A 24,351-nucleotide genomic window follows, 5' to 3' on the forward strand; every position below is an offset into this window, starting at 1 on the left:
CCTAAATTCTCGATAGTGTAGCTTACACAGATGGCCTCAAGTGGGAAAGAGGAATCAGATTCATGAGTCAAAACTTAATAGTTGTTAAAACTTTTTTGAAAAGCCAGCTAAAATGAACTTGAGGGTAGAAGTACATTTTTCTAGCTGTGGTTCTCCATCTTTTGTGTGTAGATTGATTTGTGGAAATAGCAAAAAACCATACAGAGCCAAGCCTAAGGGGAAGAATGGGTGATCAAGCTTACAAAACACTTTTTACTTATCAAAAATGAGTTGTAAGCATATAATACCAAGGCTGATTTTTATGCAGTTCATAAACTGTTTCTTTCAAGATTTATTTATTTATTTGAAAGGCAGAGTTAAAGGGACAGGGAGGAAGGGAGGGATGCAGGGAGAGAAGGGGGGAGGTCTTTCATCCACTGGTTCACTCTCCAAATGGCCGCAGTGGCTGGAGCTGGGCCAACCTGAAGCCAGGGGTTTCTTCCGGGTCTCCCACGTGGGTGCAGGGGCCCAAGCATTTGGGTCATCTTCCTCTTCTTCCCCAGGCTATAGCAAGAGCTGGATCAGAAGTGGCACAGCTTGGTCTTGAACCGGTGCCCATATGGGATGCTGGCACTGCAGGAGGCAGCTTTACCCGCTATACCACAATGCCAGTCCTCACAAACTGTTTCTAAGAAGAAACTTTTAGGGTCTGACGCTGGAGTGCCAGGGTCCCTGCAAGGGCAGCCCCCACATAAGCACCAGTTTGAATCCTGGCTGTTCCTCTTCCAATCCATCTCCCTGTTAATGTGTCTGGGAAATCAGTGGAAGGTGGGAGACCTAGATTGATTTCCTAGTCTGGCTTCAGCCTGACCCAACCCTGGCCTTTGCAGCTGTTTGGGGATGAACCAGCAGATGAAAGATCTCTCTAACTTTGCCTTTCAAATAAATAAAATAAATCATTTATAAATAAATAAAAGCAGTTTCTAAGTGTAGATACTTTTCAAATATTCTGAGCAATGACTGCTTTGTTGGAGAAAAGACACTAGGTAACACAAAGAGGAGATGTTCAGTTGGAGTTTTTCAATGAATTTTACAATGTGGTATGTATGTTACAGGCACATGTACTATTTAAACATATTGCTCACATTTAATAAAGATAATTACTGGTGAATTACATCAAGTCCTTAGGGCTTTTGCACATGCTTCTTCCTCCTTTCTTTCACTTTCTGTCTTCATTATTCTTTCTTCCTGTTGTTCCCTTCTTTTTCCTCCATATTTCCTCCACACCTTCCCTTATTTGATCTCCGTGCCAGAACACTGCCTCCCTTTGAGAAATTTTAGTAGCTCGCCTTATCTTAAAAAGCCCCAGCTGATGACTTAAGCAGCCTTTTTATTTCCTCATCCTGTTTCATTTCCTTCATAGCAAAATCTTATCTACCTGGTGTTGAACAATGTATCTATATGGTTTTTTCACTTCTTGTATGTATAAATCCCAGAATATAAACTCTGTGAAAACAGGAACTTTTGTCTCTAAGTGTCCTAAGCATCTAGACAAGTGTCTGATAGGTAGCGTGTGCTTCGTAAATATTTGGTGAATAACTGCTTGAAACTTGTGTTAAGAAAATAAATTTGTAGTTTCATGTTTAAAACACATTTTAAAAATGAGATAAAACCATATATCAAATCATTTCCCATTTTTACTTCTATTATTCTTACATATTTCAGATCTTTCAATTTTTCCTTAGCTAAAAAGACAGCTACAATAATTGTTACCAGCATTTTATCTAATACAAAGTGAATAGACCTTCAAGCCCAGGGATTTTTTTTTTTTTATCTTTGATAGGCAGAGTGGACAGTGAGAGAGAGAGAGACAGGGTGAAAGGTCTTCCTTTTGCCCTTGGTTCACCCTCCAATGGCCGCCACGGCTGGCGCACCACGCTGATCTGATGGCAGGAGCCAGGTACTTATCCTGGTCTCCCATGGGGTGCAGGGCCCAAGCACTTGGGCCATCCTCCACTGCACTCCCTGGCCACAGCAGAGAGCTGACCTGGAAGAGGGGCAACCGGGACAGAATCCGGCGCCCCAACCAGGACCAGAATCCGGTGTGCCGGCGCCGCAAGGCAGAGGATTAGCCTAGTGAGCCACGGCGCTGGCCTCAGGGATTATTTTTAAATTAAATTCCTTGAAATGTATCTCGTTTTCCTTAGGAAGAGAGTTTTAAGGAAAACCACTGATAATTCATAGGAGAGATTTCTGTTTCACACATTGTGGTTGAACACTATTCAAAAATATCTATTCCCCACAGTATAGCACCTTGAAATTAAAACCAAATATAGCCTATCTTGTGATTTTTTTTCATCAGAGAATATATTGTATCCAAGGCTATAAAGGTTAGAGATAAAACTTTCAAAACAGTTTTCAATCTTTTCTAGTCTCTCTTGAATTAATTCTTGAATGCTGGTTTTGAAAGTGTCTTTGGAACAGTGGTGTGGTTTGGCAACTCTCCAAGGCATTTGTGTCTCCAATAGTTCGTGCCAATACTTAAAAAATTCTGCTCAGCCAATTGTTCTTAACCCCCTGGGCATCAGGGAACTCTCATGAATATGATGAAGGCAGAACAGACTTCAAAGTGCACAGATGCGCAGAGGAAAGCTGGGTGTTGGACATCCCTGTTGTCTCTTGCTTTGAAGTCCCTGAGCATCAGATCAAAAACATCTGATTAACAAAACAGTGATCATATTTAAGCCTGCGAGAATCCACTGAATAACTTACTCCACAAACCTTTTTCCCCTAGGGAGGCAGAAAAACTTCAGCTTTCTTGAGTTAGGCTAAGAATCCAAGCCAAAACTTGAAACTAGCAGAAGAGTCTCCATTATAGCTTCACTCAGCTTCTATTTAGAAATCTAGCTGTGAGAGCAGGCATTGATGCTAGTGATTTAAAACCCCCGCATCCCAGATCAGTGCTGGAGTTCTGTTCCTGGCTCTGTCTCCCAAGGATGCAGACCCTGGGAGTCAGCAGTGATGGCTCAAGTAATTGGGCTTCTATCAGACATGGGAAACCTAGATTGAGTCCCTGAGTTCCTGGACTCGACACTTCAGCCTGGCCCACACCCAACCATCAAGAGTATATGGGTTGAACCAGAAAACAAAAAGAAATTCTTTCACTCTCTCTCTCTCTCTCTCTCTCCCTCTCCATCCCTCCCTCTCAAATATATAGTCCTAAAAATTTAATTACATCAAGTAAAAACCTAGCTAGAAATCAGCACTTGATATGAGCTAATTTGTTGCTTTTAAATGTAAGATGTAGTTTGCAACTGAAGAGGGAAAACTGGGATGTTCTCACCTTGAGTGAATGAGAACAGCCCCCACCAGATGCAGGGTTATTGCACAGGGGACTGGGTCTGGGAATAAACTGCATGTTCGATTAACAGGGTGAATAGAGGGGACGTTATCATCCTGAAAGAGTAGGAAGGGCAGCTGCAGGTGTGTGTACCAGTCCATGAATTGAATAAGCCATTCTTCAGGCGACCATAGGCTTAATCCCTGGGAATCAGCATGACTACAGCATTCTCCAGGCAGACCTTGGGGAGGTGACCACTACCTTATAGGATCTCCCATTGTTGGGATATTTTCTCTCTCCCTATGTTATTATGGGTTGAAGGAAAGGGCAATGCCTGAAATGGCAGCAGCAACATGGTGACGGCATGACAGCAGACATGTCCTCTGACTTGAGTTTCCCTGTGTGCTGACTCTGGAGGGAAGAATTTGCAGCACAGCATTAGGGATCTCACCGCCTGGGCCAGCCTCCGGTTCCCTTCTCCTGTGCGTGCTGCCCAAGACGTAAGGGAAAGAAGGTACGGGTGTGGATCAAACAGAGCCATGAGAAGAAAGCCAGATACACACCCACTTACCCCTCCTCCTGCACTCCTAGGGATCTGATGGGTAATACCTGGGCTTTTATTTTTAAATCTACTTTCAGTTTTTGTTTTATTTGGCATGTAAGAAAATGTATATACTTAGGAGGTACCATGTGATGTTTCTACATGCCTATATACTACATGACATACCTGTCTCCTCAAACATTTAACACTTCTTGATGGTGAAAACATTCAAACTCCTTTAATTTTTCAAGAGAAATTTATAGTATATTATCATTATCTACAGTCATCCTACTGTGCAACAGAATTATTAACTTCCTTCTCCTATCTAAGTAACTTACTATCCATTAATTAACTTTTCCCCATTATCTCCCTTGGCTACTCATTTCTTAACAAGCGTCTCTTAAAGATCAACTGAAAAGAGTATATTTATCATTAACACATTGATCATAATGTTCAGGAAAAGAATGTATTATACCAAAAGTTCACAAACTGAAAACATCCATTGTAGAGATAATGAAATTTGTTCTTAGGTTTCTTCCTCTTCCCTTCCTTAAGGCTTTAGCTTATGAATCACTGTGTAGCATTTTTATATCCGCCTCTAACTTATCTAAGTATCTACCAGTAGTCCATGGAATTCAGATGACTGTGAGTTATACTTTTAATAACCATTTTATTTTTCTGTTTTTCTGAAGTTTTTTTCTAGAAGAGATCTATTATTAAGAGCTTTTATATGTGTCAGTAAAAATCTAAAATTTCAAGTGAACCTACTCATTATTATTTTATATTTTTTTCTTTTATATAGTCATGTTTATTTAATCATTATCCTACACAATTGGATTTTTACCTTGAAAGTTCTACTAATTCCCTACGTACTAAGCAAGGAAGACCTAACTTACAACTATGACAAGTTCCTTCCATCTAAGTATTTGGTGTAATTTCACACCCTTCCAAAAAAAAAAAAATTCTCAGAAACAATCAGTGTACTCACTGGCCACATCACAATCCTTCATTGACTTAAAAACCCTAAAGGACTCAGCACTCTATGGTCACTGGTCTAAGAACCACAGAAGTCAATAATATAAAAGCAATTCAGTTAGTTTCTCCTCAAAAAGAAAAGCTGAGCAATGTTTGGAAAACACTATTTTTATTAAAACTTCCAAGTTAAAACTTAGAATATTTTTGAGAAATAAATATTTACATATGTGTCAGTTGTATTGCAGAAAATAAATATGAAACTGCTCTTCATGCACAGTTAGTCAAAGTCTGGCCTAATTTGAATATTTGATAGAAATTCATTTCTGCAACAGACATTTATTTGGTGTCCATTATTTCATAAGCAGTGTATTGATTTGGTGAGGTTTTCCAAAGTAATCAAACTTGCATCTGTAATTGAAATACATCAGTGTAGACCACAAGCACAAACTCAGTGAGGGCCAAGAAAACAATGGAAACGTGGAGGACAGAGGGGAAGGAACTCATACCCAGCGGGGCCAGGGAAGCAGAGATGCAAAGACAGACATCTAATGGCCCAAGCACAAGTCGGGCTTTAGACTGATCCTGAACGTCTGCTGGATGTCAGCTCATTCCACAACCAAATACTCTTCAGGAGGTTTCTTATCCTCCCCAACCTGGCTCTCAGGACCTGCTCTCCATCAGCTCACTGCTCCCCACTCCACATAAACACTTAGGTGAGTAAAGTGTTTCCTTTCTGGTGATTGTTGCTCTAGACTCCGTTTCCTGGGCATGGGTCTACCAGTCGAAGAACTGCTTCATCTGATGCCTTCATGCACCTCTTTCAATTAAAACAAGCAAGCAAGCAAGCAAGTATGTCTGAAGTCATATGATCACATATCCCTCCCAATCTATTACATGGGTATTACCCAAAGCTCATTTGAAGGCAATTTTTAAGCACATCTCAATTTCTTTTACTGAATGAGTCAACTTTCCCAGAAAAAAAAATCCTCTTAGTTTTGACACTTACATTAAATAAATCTACACAATTTCAACAACATGACATAATCATCATAATAACTATATCTGGCTTCCATAGGTTTTAAAGCAAATAAACCTGACTCCCAGCAAGCAGCTATACAACTGAGCAAAATAAAAGTGTACAGGCCAATTAAAGAGGTGTCCAAAGTTTTGGGCATTCATTCATCTTCTAGGTAGGTGATGGGAAATGTCAATTAATCTAGAGAATTCCTTGAGAAGTGCTTGTTCCAGGGAGCATATGCTGTCACTGTACATTTCACAGTCCCAAAAGGATTTTTGGACTATTTCTTAACTAATTCTAAATAAACAGAAAAGAACACCATCAAACATTCAGGGTCTGTCTCCTATGTCAAGAGTAAAGCTCCAATAGTCATTCACTTCTTTTTAGAAAAATGTTTTTAAGCACCTGTTATATACTAAATGTGTGCAGAGCTAGAGTCATAAAAATGAGCATGATAAGCTTCTTCCCTTAAGAGTTTCACAAATGACAGGGAAGATAGACAATTCAATATTTAGAAAACACTGCATGGGAGCTACAATGAAAATATGGCCTGGGAAAAGTAGGATTCAAGTTGCATCTTAATTAAATGACACATCAGAGAACAGTAAATTTCTAGCATTCTCCTCAACACTAAAATACTCTGCTATAGTTGTGGAAATTTCAAAAAACTTCCATCTTAATGGTGACTGAGAGTATGACTTAGAAACTGAAGAGAAACTGAGATATGTCTTGGAAACTACAAGTTCAGGAAAGCATAGCATAAAAACAGGACAATTATAGAACAAAAGTTTCACAGGCTATACAGTGGGTGATCTATTTTATAAAAGGACAATCGATGAGTTGTATGCCATTAAGAGTAGTTTGCTTTCATAAATCTCAAAAAACATATTTCATGCTATCATTTACTTCAGATTCAACTTTAATTTTTAATTTTCTGATTCCTAAAATAAAGCCTAACATAAGACCAACACACAAATAAAGTTTGAGTAATAGGTAAATAAACAAGTAAACTGAATATCAGGGTAGAGGGTAAGACATTGGAGGTTCAGATGCATTAACCTTACTTCTTATCTTGATCTGGGTCTTCAGTATAAACAGGAGTTCACTAGCCAAAAGATGTTAAGTTTATGCACAGATCTAAACATAACTATGCATATGACATATTCTGAGAAACACAGACTATTTAGTGAGATGATATGAGAGCAGGAATTTGGTGCAGTGGTTAAGACATCATTTGGGATGTTCATGTCCCATATTGGAGTTCCTGGACCCTGCCACTTCTGATCCAGCTTCCTGCAAATGCATATCCTAGGAGATAGCAGATGATGGCTTGGATCTTCTACCACCCACATGGGAAGTCTGGATTCAGTTCCATGCTTCTGGTTTTGGCTTAGCCCAGCTCTGTCCATTGTGGGCATTTGAGGGGTAAACCAGTGGATGGAAGCTCTATCTACCGACCTACCTCTATATCTCTATCATCTCTCTCTCTTTGCCTTTCAAATAAAATGGAAATAAATATTTTTTTAAAATAGTACATGCTGTGATTATGGTAGAGGATATACATGTAATTCATATGGATATCAGGCAATAAAACTGAAATGAAAAAGTTTGAGTAATAAAATGTCTTCCGAATCAGGCTATCATGATTGTACACCAAGGGAATCACAGATCTCAGTAGGAATAAAATTAGATTTTATCTCAGAAAAAAATAATTCTGGTAATAATTTTAAGAATGAATTGGAATGAAAAGATACTGGGGAATAAGAATTATAATTAGACATATATTTAAGTACAGCAAAATCTAAGAGAAATTTGGCAAATTAAACTCATAAGATTCTGATCTTCTGCTTCAAGGTATGTGATAGAAAGAGAAACAAAGAATTTCTCACTAATTGCTCACATTAGAGAGTGAATGCAAAAGTCTAGGGTAAGAAAAGCAAGAGGAGAAACATTGAGGTGTTTTTTAACAGGAGGAGTTTAGGTTGCCTACAGGTCATCCATGCAGGGATATGTATCAGGGTGTAGTTGATTCTTCCATTGTTCAACAAATATTTACTGAACATACATTATGTTGCCCTCACAAAACAAAGAACTGAAAACCCAACACCACAGGGGATAGCCTTTTGCTTCAGTGGATTTGTAGTCTGACATGGAGACAAACATATACACTGATAAAATACCATGAGTACTCGCAAGGTACCTTGGGGTGTCTCAGGAACTGCAGCTTTTAAGTATACTGAAGAATACTGAGTCAAATGTTCATGGGAAGAGTTCTGAAGCTAAGACTTGAGAGATCACTACATGTTTCCTGGATGAAGAAGTGCGTAAACTGGCTTCTCAGAGGGTGTCTATAACATGTGACATTCTGCCCAGCAAATCAGGAGACTTGAGACAACATAGGACTAACCATGATGTCCTTGGTGAGGTTGATGAGATAGACAGATCATACACACATGTGCAGACACACACACACAGCAGTGACAGAGACGGACAGGGCTCACAATTGGAGGGACTCAGATGTGACTGACCTGCCCTGTTGATGAAGGGATAAAGAGGTTAAAAGAGAAGGAGGCACCTGGTATGATCTTTGTTTTTAGAACTAGGCAGCTACATAGATACTGGTATCATTTCACCAAAAGAAGGAGGAGCTCTATAAGAAAGCCCTTACCAGATTTTTTCTCTGACCAAAACTGAGACAGAGACTCCAGATGCATTAAAATCACAGTACAGTTAGCCCTCCAAATACACAGGCTCCTTAGCTGTGAATTTAGCAAACAATGAATCACTGTTTCCTAAACAATACAGTATAACAACTGCTTACATAGTACTTATCTTATAGCAGGTATTATGAGTAATATAGGGTTGATTTAAAACATATAGGTAAATATACACAGGTTATATGCTAATATTCCACCATTTTATATAAAGAACTTAGACAACTTATATAGGAGATTGGCCCAGCAACCAATACCCCAAGGACACCAAGGAACAACTATATTCCTTGATGGTTGCTGTAACAACAGTGTCTAAATCCATGACTGGGACTAATGCCAATAAAGCCATTTCTTGGTGAGTCAAAACCTAAAATGTATCAGGAAATAGCAAGATAAAACATTATTTTATATGCATACATGACAAGTCTATACTGGAACAACTGTGCTGAAATGAAATGCCAACAGTTGGCTGCCACCTACAGCATACCCATCTGTTCTCTTCCAGGTCTGTGTGCTAGCTTTTCCCCACGAAATTCCTTTGCCCAACAGAAGTTTTTTATAGTGTGCTTCACCGTCACGATTCTCGATGTTAAGTTGCCCATTTATTGAAAATGATGTATATTCTTGGCCAGGATTGCTGTCTAAAATAGCCACATATACCAAAGATATTCAGGAGAACAAATTTCTTTAGAGTGGTGGAGTGATGGATGATTGGCAGTGATACTGACAAGACATATTAGCTTAAGCAGGGCTTTTGAAGGACAGAAGACAGTATGCTAAAATTTCACATGAATTCTAATTGCAAAGTTTTCATTCTTCAACTTGCAGAACAAAGTTACAAGCAATGACATATTCTAAAAATGATCTTAATGACTATTCCTAAATTCTCTCTGATGAGGCCCAAGATAATTTTCCACAAAATATTTACTAGTTGTCAACCAAATCCCATTCTCCTTCATGTGTTTTACTTCTTTCAATAACTATTTCACAGACAATGTATGAAGGATGTTATTACATACAAAGAAAGAGTAAGAAAGAAAATGATGGAGAAATAGAGGGAAATATTTAATTCATTAGTAACATTTTTGTCCTGATTGCTACTTCTTTTTTAAGCCATTTATCATGCCACACTTTTGAAGGGAAAGCATTTTTGACAATTTCCTATTAATGAATCTTCAAATGATTAGCATTCCACTAAATATTTGAGGATAGGAGCCAGTGCTATGGCATAGTAGGCTAAGCCTCTGCCTTCAGCACTGGCATCCCATGTGGGTGCCGGTTCATGTACCAGCCGCTCCTCTTCCGATCCAGCTCTCTGCTTATGGCCTGGAAAAGCAGAGGAAGATGGCCCAAGTGTTTGGACCCTGCACCCATGTGGGAGACCTGCAGGAAGCTCCTGGTTCGTAGCTTCAGACTGGCCCAGATCCAGCTGTGACAACCATTTGGAGAGTGAACCAATGGATGGAAGATTTCTATCTCTGTCGCTCCCTCTCTCTCTCTCTCTGTAACTCTGCCTTACAAATAAGTAAATAAATCTGAAAAGAAAATTTGAGGATAAATTCTGTAAGAGTTTCATTCCCCATACATTATTAATTTTAGGAGAAATTAAAATGCTTTTGATTATTTTAAATGAAATATTGAAAACTACCTATCTTTAGGATGGGTAAAATAGTTTCCTAGGGAAATAAACAGAACTTTTAATGTTTCAAGGACATTTCATTAAAGCCAAAAACAAAAGCAAACAAGAATGCATCTTATTTCTAGTTATAAAATAAATTTCAAGTTTTTGAATTTCAGGAATAGAACACCTCATAAGCTTGTTAACTATATACATTGTAAAGTGATGGTCCTTAATAATTACTTTGTTATTAAAATTTTCATTAACTCTAACATCGTCATTGACAAGTTCCAAAGTTCTAATTTATTTTGCATCAGCCTCTCTTTCCTTTGCGTTTTCCTTCCCTACCTTTGTCTATTCCTCATTTTTGTAATGCATATTTATTTACCTGATTCAGCATTTAATAAAAGACTATTTTTGCCATTATTTAATATTCTTGAGTAATCTAATTCTATTACATTAGTTCTAAATGTAGATTTACTTTCAGAGATGTGATTTAATATACTTTAAAAAGCAAAAAATGGCTATTATTGGGGCCAGTGTTGTGGCATAGCAAGCAAAGCTGCTGTCTGCGATACTGGTATCCCATATGGGCACTGGTTCATGTTCCAGCTGTTCCATTCCCAATCCAGCTCTCTGCTAAAGCTGATAATGTGCCTGAGAAAGCAGCAGAGGCTGACCTAGTGCTTGGGCCCCTCTACCCAGGTAGGAGACCTGAAAGAATCTCCTGGCTCATTTGGCGAGTAAACCAGCAGACAGATCTCCTCTCTCTCCCCTTCCTTCTCCCTCTCTGCCTTTCACATAAATCAGTCTTTGGGGGGGGGGGGGAAATGGCTACTATCAAGTGCAGATGTGTAGATACACAAGTACATCAAAAGGCTTGTGAAGAAGAGGACATTTAGACTAATGATTAAAACATCCATGCTCCCCACTGGAGTGCCTGCATTCAATTCTGGCTCCTGAATCCAGCGTAGATCTGAGGAGACAGCAGCTGATAAGACTGAATTGTTGGGTCCCTGTCACTCATGTGGAAGACCTAGGTTGAGTTTGTGAACCCTGGCTCTGACCTCAGTCCGGCCTCTGGATGTTGTGGGCATATGGGGAATGCCCAGAAAATGAGAATGTATGTTTGCATATGCTCTCTCTCTTTCTCAAAACTCAAAGAGATAAATAAGGTTCATGGAAAATGGAAGCAAATTATTTTAAGAAAGGAATTAAGGGGGCTGGCACTGTGGCATAGCAGGTAAAGCCACTGCCTGCAGTGCCGGCATCCTATATGGGTGCCGGTTTGAGTTCCGGCTACTATACTTCCAATCCAGCTCTCTGCTATGGCCTGGGAAAGCAGTACAAGATAGCCCAAGTCCTTGAAACTCTGCACCCACGTGGGAGACCTGGAGGAAGCTCCTGGCTCCTGGCTTTGGATCAGTGCAGCTCCAACAGTTGTGGCCAATTGGGGAGTGAACCAGCAAATGGAAGATCTCCCTTTCTTTCACTCTGCCTCTCCTTCTCTCTCCTCTCTCTGTTTAACTCTGACTTACAAATAAATAATCTTAAAATAAAAGAGTAGTGCTAAAGTCTATACTGACATTTTTTTTAAAAAAGCAATTAAGGGGCCAGCACTGTGACATGTGAACGCTGGTTCGAGCCCTGACTGCTCCACTTCCAATCTAGCTCTCTGCTATGGCCTGAGAAAGCAGTGGAAGATGGTCCAAAACCTTGGGCCCCTGCACTGGCATGGGAGACCCCTATAAGAAGCTCCTGGATCCTGTTTTCAGATGGGCGTAGCTCCAGCCGTTGCAGCCAACTGAGGAGTGAACCAGAGGATTGAAACCCCCCCCCCCTCTCTCTCTCTCTGACTCCCCTTCTCTCTGTGTGTAACTCTTTCAAATAAATAAAACTTTAAAAAATAAATAAATTACATAATTTTCTGTTCAATATTAGCCATACTGATTATAAGGAAAGAAAACTTACTCTGACGAGCTCTCTAAAGGGTAGCCAGGACTCTACCCAGCACTCAAATATGGAATTTATAGGAATTACAAGGGGGCCTAATCCACTTGGCCACAATGACCATGCCTACTTATTGTATTTAAGAGGAAATATGAGGTAAATAAGTTGCTTTGAATGGCAAATACTTATAAAATGCTTATTTGAGCAAAAATTTCTGGTCATCTCCTTAAAAGAACTTCCATTTCAATTATAAAGCCTTATTCCAACCATCAGAATGGAAAAGACAAACATTACCTACATACATACAAAGTCAGGAAGAGGACACTCTGATATATCCTGCCTGAGCCTTGAACATTGGAAGGGAAAAGTGTTACATATGCAAATAACCAGGAAAATACTTCAGTTTCTGGCAAGAGATTCTAAATCTGGGTTCGAATTCCTCTCCATCTGACCCTGGCCTGTGGGCTTCTGTTGCCCACCTCCTGAGTGTTCATTTCTGATGAACTGCTTTCAAATACCTAAGATCTCAATGAATCAGAATGTTCCCAAATATTTCTCTCCAACTGCACCAAGTCTTGATTAGTTCCACTGGGCATGTGTCTCTTCTTGATTTGCAGTATGCATGATTTCTTCCACCAGAGAGCAGGCATCCCCAGGTCTGGGCTAACTCAGCTTGTTTTTGCTTTCACTTTGAAATTTTATAGTCTGCATCACTCTTAAATCACTTAAGAAAGCTAAAACAGCTTTTCCATTTTTCAAACTCCCCAGATTAAGCATAGAGCTCCTTACACCCAGTGGGTGCTCAGTGGATGTCAGGGAGTAGACTGATCCCCTACTCCAAATATAAAAATGAAGGTAATATATAACTTCATGCTGTGTTCACAATACCTCCTGCCATTGCAAGGACTTTGTTAGAAAAAAAAAAAAAGAAAGTAATCATAACTGCCTGTCCATGGAATGATGATTTAGCTGAAAAATTCAATTTGTGCAAGAAAATTGGAAAATGTCTGGGGGGGCATTAATTCATTAAACACTCACTTGAAATCATTTGCATAACACTATTCTCATGCTTTACACTTGAATAGCCTCTAAGTAAAGCTGTGGTTTTCCAGACTTTCCTAGTAGGCTGCAGGCAAATAGGGAGCAACTTAAAGGCCTGGGGGATTGGAACACCTTCCCTTCAGAGGGGGAAGCAGAAAACAGTGCTTTGTGAAGCAGCTGAGAAGATCCTCAAGAAACCTGGTGATGGAACAACCTAGAGATTGAGATGCTCATAGAAGAACTAGAAAGGTATTTGAAAAGGTACAGGCCGACGCTGCGGCTCACTAGGCTAATCCTCCACCTGTGGTGCCGGCATACCACGTCCTAGTCCTGGTCCGGGCACCGGATTCTGTCCTGGTTGCCCCTCTTCCAGGCCAGCTCTCTGCTGTGGCCCAGGAGTGCAGTAGAGGATGGCCCAAGTGCTTGGGCCCTGCACCCCATGGGAGACCAGGAGAAGCACCTGGCTCCTGCCATCGGATCAGCGCAGTGCACGGGCCGCAGCACGCCAGCTGCAGCGGCCATTGGAGGGTGAACCAATGGCAAAGGAAAACCTTTCTCTCTGTCTCTCTCTCTCTCTCTCACTGTCCACTCTGCCTGTAAAGAAAAAAAAAAAGCATACACAGATGCACTTCTGTAGGGGCTTTAGAGCTTAATTTTGAGTTGAAATAGAGCAAAGCAGAAGATATTGCCCTGCACTGGCATGGGAACAGAGGAAGTTAAAGAGTTTCAACACTTGCTCTCTCAATGACTTTTTTTAAAGAGTTATTTATTTATTTGAAAGTCAGAGCCACAGAGAGGCAGAGAGAGAAGGAAAGAGAGAAAGAGAGGGAGAGTCTTCCATCCACTGGTTCACTCTCCAGAAGGCCACAGTGGCTGGAGCTGCGCCTATCGGAAGCCAGGATCCAGGAGCTTCTTATAGGGGTCTCTAACGTAGGTGCAGGGGCTCAAGGACTTGGGCCATCTTCTACTGCTTTCCCAGGCCACAGCAGATGGCTGAATTGGAAGTGGAACAGCTGGAACATGAACCAGCACCTATATGGGATGCCAGCACAGCAGGCAGTGGCTTTACCTGTTATACCACAGAGCAGGCCCCTCATCAAGATACTTGAACCACAAGTCCTGGGGGACTTCTAGCTGAGAGTAAGGCCCTTGTTCCCTGCCCTGGAGGGCGGGCTTGTGGCCCTTTCCCCCATGCTCATGCCCAGCTCTGCCTGACAGTGTAAGTCACACAAAGAAAGAGAAGCCCTGTAGAGATTTGAAAGTTGATACTTTAACCTCAGTATCAACAAAGGCCATTGATCACAAACCCACACCATACACACACACACCTGATAGAAGGGAATAAGAAGACAGTGTTCCTGGGAAATCCACTGAGCTATGGGCCAATTCAACAAAGTAAGCCTGGTGCATAGAGATGAAGGAAGCTCCCTTACCTGAGAAGTGAGGGGACAGTATTGTCTCCCAAAGAACGGCAAGAGCCAACATTAACTCCCCAAAGTGTCTGTATCCTTGAAGAAAAACTGAAAACAATTTCTTTTTGCCATTCTGACCAACATGACGTGACTTCTCACTTGCTCAGTCTGATGGAAAGTAAGGAATACCTAGAAAATCAGGCAGGACCAGCCAGTAAAAAAATAGAAGACAAAAAATGAAGGAAGCACTTGATTTGACTCAGCATCTCACAGTCTGCCCAAGTCACCCACTGTCAGCTCCTGCCCAGCTACCCCCCCATCCATCTCCACTATTTTGCCAACTCCAGTCTTTCTTACTATGGGAGCTTCACCTTCTGCCTGAGTTTGTCGTTAAAATCCAGAGTTTTCTTTAAAAACATGGAATGAAGTGGTCTTTTTCACCTCAAGATGAGAAAATGAAATAATACAAACAAAAAGAACCCAAAGGAATTTGTGGGTATTAGAAAGTCGCCAACATTTTCATTCACATCTTCTTGCTCCAGAGTTTAATTTGTGTGCCCTATTCTGGGCACTGAGAATGAGATGCCTCTAAGTTTCAGTTTCTTCCTCCATCATAGTAAAAATCACACACCAGTACTCAATTAAAATACAAAGAGCATTTAGAAAACTACAGAGGTGCAGTTCAGACTCGGTGAAATGCCATTAGTAAAAGCAACTATGTGAATGCTCACTACATATTAGTGGAGTTTTTTTCTATGTTCCCAGATACCACTGCCTTTTAAATTACAGGATATCCAGTTAAACTTGACTTTCAGATAAACAACCACAGATTTTTTTTAGTGTTAAGTAGATGTGAAATGTTACATATACTTTTATCTGCTAAATCTGGCAAACCTACTTGCTAGTAAGCAGAAACAAAGAACATGAACAATATAAGAGGGTGGGAGGAGCAAAAGTAGCCTGAAACTAAAATTCTAAGCCCAGCTGCTACACACTGTGTATGGCAGGTAAAATGCAGTTCACTGCAGCGAACCCCTCTCACCCAGGGACTGAAGCAATGATCATTAAAGCCTCAAGCAAAGCCAGAATTACAATCTATTACATCTACTGAATATACATACATCCCCTCCTCTCCTAGAGTTATGAAAGCAAAGACGTAAATGTTTAATACTAAAGCATATCCCACAAAATCCTGTTGCAATAAGGCTACCGTAATAACCTGCTTCCAACTATAAATGTCACACAAACATCTGCAGCTGAGAACACATAAAGAAATAAGGCCCAGCCGTCAACGAGTTTTCATCAAGTGCTGAAGATGAAATGAACACACCCTGGTGTCAGAGTGAGACCAGCAGGACAAGAGCACTGTGTACACAGGACTTCCCAAGACCCAAGAAGTCAGGAAGCAATGTCCCTGAGAAAGTGCCCTATGAGCTGAGGCTTCCTGGAGGGAAAGGGGAGGCTCCCAGGTAGACACGCATTCTGCAAGACAGGAACAGAACAGCCAAAGCTTAAAAGCCCAAAGTGGGGAGCAAACTTCTGAGAACTGTCAGAGCAGTGCCTCCGCCACTGGACGAGAAAAGCCCTGGAGAAGGGCAGCAGTAGACAGGACAGGAGAGACGGGTTTGCGTGTTCAGACTGCATTCTGCAGGAGCTAAGGCGTCATTCGTGACTTTCAGCACAGAAGTGGCTACTGGAGAAAGCTAGTGAGATAGCACAGCACTAAAGAAGAAAATGTCACAATCCATATATGGAGATTTTCTTGTCTTCTCCCTCAAAATAAAATGGGAAGATAAAGTGGAAGGCGGATGCATCCTTGTTTAACAATAATTCATTCCAAAGAACAGTTGTGTTGGTGTGAAAATAAACTGAGATGTTTTTCTATATTCTATATTTCTATATTTTATGTTCATCATTTTAAAAAACTCAAATTGTGCAGATGTATACAGAGAAGTCTGAAGTCTTGTCACATCCCCAAATTTTGGTTCTTTGAATTTCTGTTGGTTAGTCGGGTTTTGTTATTATGAACATTGTAGAAAGAAGCATTCTCATATATATGCATATTCTGGTAAGTCATACACTTCTGAACGTACAAGAAGTAGGTGAATCAGAGGGATTTGTGGTACAAATTTTGATAACTACTGTACCTTGCCTGATAAAAAGGACACAGTAGTTTCGATACCCATCCCCATTCAATAAAGCTCTGTTGAATGACTATTATATTTATGTTGCAGCACTGAAAACTGTCAGAGTATACAAAGATGAATAAGCCATGGCTCTCCACCTGGAAAACTCAATAGATAACATCGTAATCTTCAGTGTGAGATAAAATGCACCAAACAACCTGATACTGCACACAGCAAGTCAGTCTAATGAAGCGAGTTCCTTCTTCTGGGATGCCCAGGGAAGACTGTGGAAGAGGCAGCCTTTTATCTTTGTCTTAAATGCTGACCAATATGTTAATAAACTGTGTGCTCGGCCGGCGCCGCGGCTCACTAGGCTAATCCTCCACCTAGCGGCGCCGGCACACCGGGTTCTAGTCCCGGTCGGGGCGCCGGATTCTGTCCCGGTTGCCCCTCTTCCAGGCCAGCCCTCTGCTGTGGCCAGGGAGTGCAGTGGAGGATGGCCCAGGTGCTTGGGCCCTGCACCCCATGGGAGACCAGGAAAAGCACCTGGCTCCTGGCTCCTGCCATCGGATCAGCGCGGTGCGCCGGCCGCAGCGTGCGGGCCGCGGCGGCCATTGGAGGGTGAACCAACGGCAAAGGAAGACCTTTCTCTCTGTCTCTCTCTCTCACTGTCCACTCTGCCTGTCAAAAAAAAAAAAAAATAAACTGTGTGCTCAGAACTCTTGCAGGCATAGCAAACAGCACGAACCACAAGAACTGGAGAGGTGAGCCCAGGGCATGTGTGGGCAGCTGCAAGGAGCTCCCTGGGACCGCACTCCGTTTTCCTGTTAACAAGAAAGCCCTGGAAAACAAACCTGAATGTTTCACTCCCCCTGTGTGTGCAGAAGATCCACTCACCTCTCACCCCTCACCTACAATAACATCACATTTCTCTTCCTTCACTAAACTCCATAAGCATTTCAGAACTAGCACTGTTCTTGTAAGAACCATAAAGAACACGTTTTCTTTTTATTTTCTTTTTGCCCAACCATGATACAGTTTATATCTATGAAGAAATGGTAGAAACAAAAACCTATAGATTAATTACAAGAAAATAAAGCCAGATTTGCGGCTTGATTCTAAGTATATTCTACATATACTCAACATATTATCAGCTACATTAAATATAATCTATGTATATCAACCCTACCATGAGGATGCATTAATTCACTGAGTAGTATCAATTTAGCAGCTTCCTTTCTACAACTCTTAACTACTCTCCTTGCATATTTGTTTTAAGGAGATTTTGTATCCTTAAAGAGCAATATTTTATACCAAGCCAAATTATTCTTTTTCAAGAAGGCTGATGTGAAGATGTTACACATTGTTATATTGACCCACACTGCTATCACTATTAAATTGGTTCTATTCTGCAAAATCTACTTTCTCTAGTGAGTAGTTTCTTCTCCTGATCTTTCCCCTTGTATTTCTTGGTAGTAAGGCTTGTCAAAGAAAACTTAATTCTGAACTAAGTATTAACTCTATAAGAAAATGTGTCTTTCTAATGTACTTGGGCAATTATTTTCTATTAGCTTAACAAATGATTGCTTCAGCTAAGAAAATAGAGTAGCTTGAGAAAGTACAGATCAGAGGTAAGCTGCCTTTACTTAATTTTCTGAGCAGAAGAATTAAACTATTAGCTCTAAATCAAACTAGTTTAACAGTCAAGCTCCAAAATTTGTTAGCAATAGCATCATAAACCAGTTCAAGTACTTCCAAGAAATGCAGGTACATATATTTCTTCAGTTACCTCTCCTAAATTCTAGAGTGATGGGCTTCTCCATAGTTCACCTAAATACAGTTCTTGTACCAACAGTCCAGCAAATGAACACCCAAGTATACAGTTAAAGGCAAAAGCCAACATTCTGTCCTCACCACTCTTACTCACACCGTCTGACAATTTGGAAATCTCCTTCCTGTCTTACTAGTGTCTTTCTTCTCTAGTTACTGATAAAAATGGATATATTTTCTCCTGAGAAAGAAAAATGCAAGCAATAACAGAAGAAGCCTGACGGAAGCTTCATATTAGGAAATCACCCACCTTACCCCAATTCTTCCCACACTGCTAAGTCTTACCAGAATCAGAGCAGGATCTTTGCTTCTGGCAGACAACTCATTTGCAAGAATAAGGAAGACGCAGAGGTGGCATGCTCACTTTCTGCTCTCAAACTCACCACCAGGAAGGATACAATAACTGATATCCCCATACTTAGAAACACCTGGAGGGAAGGCAAAACGGCTCCACAATCCTAACCTTTCTCTGAGTATTTTTTCCTTTCCATGCCAAAGACACACTCACACATCACATCAGATCACATGACAATCAAAAGAAACACTGTTAATAACAACAACAACAAAAAGACTACAATTTCATTTGTTCTACTTTAAATTGGGAGTATAGTTTTCTTTCTCTGAACATCAGATAAAGAGGAATAGAGATATTATCAATTATACATATTTGTGTTGTGCAATAATATATTTCAACATATGTATATCTGGAGCAATGATCAAATATGAATAATTAGCATATCCATCAAATGCCCATTGGTGGTTTGTGGGAAAGAACACCAATTTAGGAGGCTTCTAAGCAAGCGAGCAGATGAGTTCATGCCCCTATACATAAATACCCCACAATCACCAGGAAGTCAAACCAAGATGGGTTTAAATTGAAGCTTACATGGTCTTTGCCCAAGATTAAGAAGTGCCTTAGATTGTCCTTAGATGTAACTAATTTTTTCCTATGTGCCATTTTACCCTTGTGCTGTATTACTTTGTGTACTTGGAAAGTTTCCTATAATTTCACTTTTGAATCATTTATGTCTTAGTTTGTTAATGACTCCCCCTTGAAACAGCATAATTCTCATTTCTAAAGTTAGACTAAAATCCTGTAAGCCAGGTATGTAATATTTATAAACAGCTTTCTGGGTTAATATCCTTATAAGGCCAGAAAACTAATGCACAGCTGAGAAAAGGTATGCAATAATGTATTTCTTTAGGTAGTCTAGAGAAAAATACACACATCCTAACAGCTGGAACTGCAAAGAAGCCTGTTATTTTACCATCTTTAGCTTTGCTTCTGCTGTACAATCTTTAATGTTGTTTCCTTGAAATCCCATGGGTCAAGTTGTGTTCTTAAACCTCAAAATCATAAAACAAGAAAGTTTTCCAAAATCACCTGGGTGAAGTCTCAATCTGCTGCTAAACTGCACTGCCAGAGGATGGCCCAAGTGCTTGGGCCCTGCACCGGCATGGGAGACCAGGAGGGGGCACCTGGCTCCTAGCTTCGGATTGGCACAGTGCTGGCCGTAGCAGCCATTTGGGGGGTGAACCAACAGAAGGAAGACCTTTCTCTCTGTCTCTCACTAAACTCTGCCTGTCAAAAAAAAAAAAAAAAAACTGCACTGCCAGGGCCAGTGCTTCATTTCCCTGCAGCTTTCATGAGCTCTACAGAGAACAGCTCTGAACCCTGGGCGATGTGATGTCCTTGGAAATATACCACGGTGAACTCTGGGCACTGTCTACCTGACAGCTGTCCCCTGCCTCATTTGCCATTTCCTGCTTCCACCAAAGAGGTTGGAAAAGGAAGATTAATTTCCCATCCTCCTTTTTACCTGGGGATAGTCCTGTCACAAGATCTGGCTGGAAGATCTAGAAAACATCTAGAAAGCACCTAGCTTTTCAAACTTGATTGTGTACGGAAATCACCTGAAGGTCATTTTAACATGCAGAATCTGAATCAGCAATGGGTGTGGCCTGGGACATGGCATTTGAATAAGCTCACAGATGATGGATGATGCCCTGATCTGAGGACCACAAGTTGAATAGCCAAGTATTAAAGAGTTTCCAGCAAGGATTTGCCCCCTTGATCTAAACAGAGGCATCCAAGAAGACAGGTGCTTCCTACGTTGTCCTCTTTCAGAGAACTGAAGATGGATGTGAGTGTAGGGCTGTGAAGGCTACCTTGTATCCAACAGGAGTAAAAGCCAACATGCTCAGAACAGCAGAGTGAAAGAACAGAAAGTGTTCTCTTTAATGACATCATTTTGTCACTGACGTCAACTCATCTTGGGACCGCCTACTTTTAAATGAAAGGATAAGCATCATTTTGGTTTAAATATAAAGTAAATAAAAGTAAAGGGGCCAGCGCCATGGCTCACTTGGTTAATCCTCCACCTGCAGCACCAGCATCCCATATGGGCGCTGAGTTCTAGTCCGGTTGCTCTTCTTCCAGTCCAGCTCTCTGCTGTGGCCTGGGAGGGCAGTGGAGGATGGCCCAAGTGTTTGGGCCCCTGCACCTACATGGGAGACCAAGAAGAAGCACCTGGCTCCTGGCTTCGGATCGGCGCAGCACTGGCTGTAGCAGCCATTGGGGTGGGGGTGGGCTGAACCAATGGAAAGAAGACCTTTCTCTCTGTCTCTCTCTCTCACTGCCTATAACTCTATCTGTCAAATAAACTAAAAAAGAAAAAAAAGTAAATTTAAGAGAAGATACTAATTTCCTTATTACTACTGATTGAACTGTTTTAGGCACTGTATATAGGAAGTTGTTTTTCTTTCTGCAAAATTCAGAAATAACATTCTCTAGCACTTCCCTAAGAGGAAGGAAATGGCATGAACAAAAAGCAAATATGGTAGCATGTGGTGGAATGAGAAGGTCATGCCAAGATGGCCGCTGGCAAGCAAGCATCAGTTACTCAGGAATGGCTTTGAAACCCACCTGGCAACACAGCCTGCCTGGCAACAGGCTGTGATTGGATGGCTTTGGAAACTGCCTGGCAACAGGCTGTGATTGGTTAGGGCATAAACCACCCCTTGACCGGATTGGCTGTCTTGGCTATTTAAGCTGCTGTACCAACTGAAATAAATGAGTCTGTGGGCTGCTTCCCTCTGGCCCACTTTCACCCAACTCCCTGGGTCTATGTGGTGACTCCGTGCCTCTTGTCCCCACCACGCTCCTCTCAGAACGAGTCCACCGCAATAGTAGCATCTCTAAAAGTCAGGGCTTTGGGCCAGCGTTGTGGTGCTGTAGGCTAAGCCTTCACCTACAGTGCCAGCATCCCATATGGGCAGCTGGCTCATCTCCCAGCTCCCTCACTTCCTATCCAGCTCTCTGCTGATGTGCCTGGGAAAGCAGTGGAAGATGGCGCAAGAGCTTGAGTGCCTGCACCCATGTGGGACACCCAGAAACTCCTGGCTTCAGATTGGCTCAGCTCTGGCCACTACAGCCATTTGGGGAGTGAGCCAGGGGATGGAAGAATTTTTGTCTCTCCCATTTTCTGTCTGTAACTTTGCCTCTCAAATAAATAAGAATATGTAAAGTACTCATAATGCAAATTTAAAAGATAAATAATCTAATTTTAAAAAGTCAGGGCTTTGAAAGTTGTCTAACAGTTGACATGTATTTACAAACTAGTTCAGGGGCTAGTGTTGTGGCATAGCAGGTAAAGCCACCAACTGCAGAGCAAGCATCCCCTATGGGCACTGGTTCAAGTTTCGGCTGATCCACTTCCGATACAACTCTCTGCTATGGCCTGGGAAAGCAGTACCCACCTGGAAGAAGCTCCTGGCACCTTGCTTTTGATCAGTGCAGCTCCAGCCATTGTGGCCATCTAGGGAGTGAACCAGTAGATGGAAAACCTCTCTCTCTTCCCCTCTCTGTCTCCTCCCCACCCTTTCTGTCTCTGCCTCCTTCTCTGTACCTGCCTTTCAAATAAATAAGTAAATCTTAAAAAAATCTAGTACAGTGTTAGGGTCTCAGTGGGAGGCTGACCCAAGCGAGATGCTATCACTTCAGTACAGTGTCGGGATTGCACTCCTGCAGAAACAGAGATACCGGTTTGACTCAGCCAAGGTGTCAATTCAGAGCCACAATTCACATAAAATAGAGTCACTGCTAAGAGCTAATGAAGAGTACAGTTTCCAAGAGGAGTGTGGATGAACTAATCAAGCCCAGGGCGGGATGACCTGTGGCTTTCAGACGTGCAGGGACAGGGATTTCCACATCCAGAAGATGCAGGAAAGAAGAGCCCCAGTTTGGCAGAGTCAACGTGAAGTACTGCTGGGCAGCACAGAGTGCCTTCCAGGTGCCTGTACTTCATTCAGTGCTGGGTCTCAAAGAAATGATAACTCTACTACACTCGCCCAGGCAGCAAAGTCAGTCTCAAAGTTCTTTGGGCTCCATGGCCTTGGTTACCCCAAACATAAGGCAAGGAAGCTAGGGGAGTCTAAGAGGGTGCAATACATAGCACTCTTATTACATGCCAAAGTGCTAAATAGAGAAACAAAACTACTTATAAAGGTGAAGCTGCAAGATCCAACTGTTGTGGGACCAAATGGGCTAAAGGATTGGATGATTTTCCCATCCACCTGTAAGCGAAGCAGTGGACAAGTAGGCATCTCCTTCCATGGAAGGAAAGCTTACTTCTGGGAGGAGCAACAGAATGCCTGCTGTCTCTGAGCAGCCAGATCTCCAAAGCAAGAGGAACATGGCTGTATGGGCTCCCTGAAGTGGTAGAAAGCTTACCCTTCTTAAACAATACCCTCTAAGTACACTATGCTGGGTCAGCTATCCCAGAAGTTACAGAACTGGAAGTCTTAAACATCATGTCAAGATGCTCAGATCACACAAGTTACTGAATCAAGATCAAGGCATACAGCAAGAAACAGGAAAGAAATGCAATGGGATATGGTGTGCTTGAAAAGACCACACTACTGATTCCTGGATTATGCAGTGTTCATATGGCCTGTCTCTTCTGTGTCAGCTTTCTCTGCTGATGGTACAAAGACCGGGTTTGAAACTGAACAAAGTGGCCCAACAGGTGGATGCTGCCTGGAACCAATACATACTGGACAAATTAAGAGACAAGTTGGCCTGACCACAGTTGTTGCTCTCAACAATAAGCTAAGCAGCCAAGCCTTATTTCTGAGTTTCTCCATCAGTATATACTTGGGCTTGGTGTCATCAACTGGGAGCTGACTTAGGGATGATATTGTCCAACTGGATATGGCATGACCTGTACTTTACTTTACCAAGATGTAATTGTTTATTTAGTCTTTCCATTCTTATATATATATATATATATATATATATATATATATATATTTGAAAGGCAGAGACAGAGGCAGAGAGAGATGTCCTCCATCCACTGGTTCACTCCCCAGATGGTTGCAACAGCTGGAATTGCACCAGCCCAAAGCCAGGAGCTACAAGCTTCTTCCGTGTCTCCCACACAGGCACAGGGGCGTAAGCACCTGGGTCATCTTCCATTGCTTTCCTAGGCTATAGCAGAGAGCTGGATCAGAAGTGAAGCAGCTGAGATTCAAACCAGTGCCCATATGGGATGCCGGCACTTCAAGTGGCAGCTTTACCCATTAGGCCACACTGCCAGCCGCTCCATTTCTTTCTTATCCATAGAAGCACTCTCATTTTATGCTTATCTGTGGTCAACTCACATATGTTCCACTTATTTCATTGGTCTTCAATATGTCTTACAGGTTACTAGCTTCATTATTTGCATTTAGCATACTATGTATTACATCCATCTCATTTGTTTTCTAGCTTTACCTTTAGAAGAAATAAATATTATCAAATATTATGT

The sequence above is a fragment of the Oryctolagus cuniculus genome, chromosome 10 (genome assembly GCF_964237555.1).
Source record: "Oryctolagus cuniculus chromosome 10, mOryCun1.1, whole genome shotgun sequence".
Classification (NCBI taxonomy): domain Eukaryota; kingdom Metazoa; phylum Chordata; class Mammalia; order Lagomorpha; family Leporidae; genus Oryctolagus; species Oryctolagus cuniculus.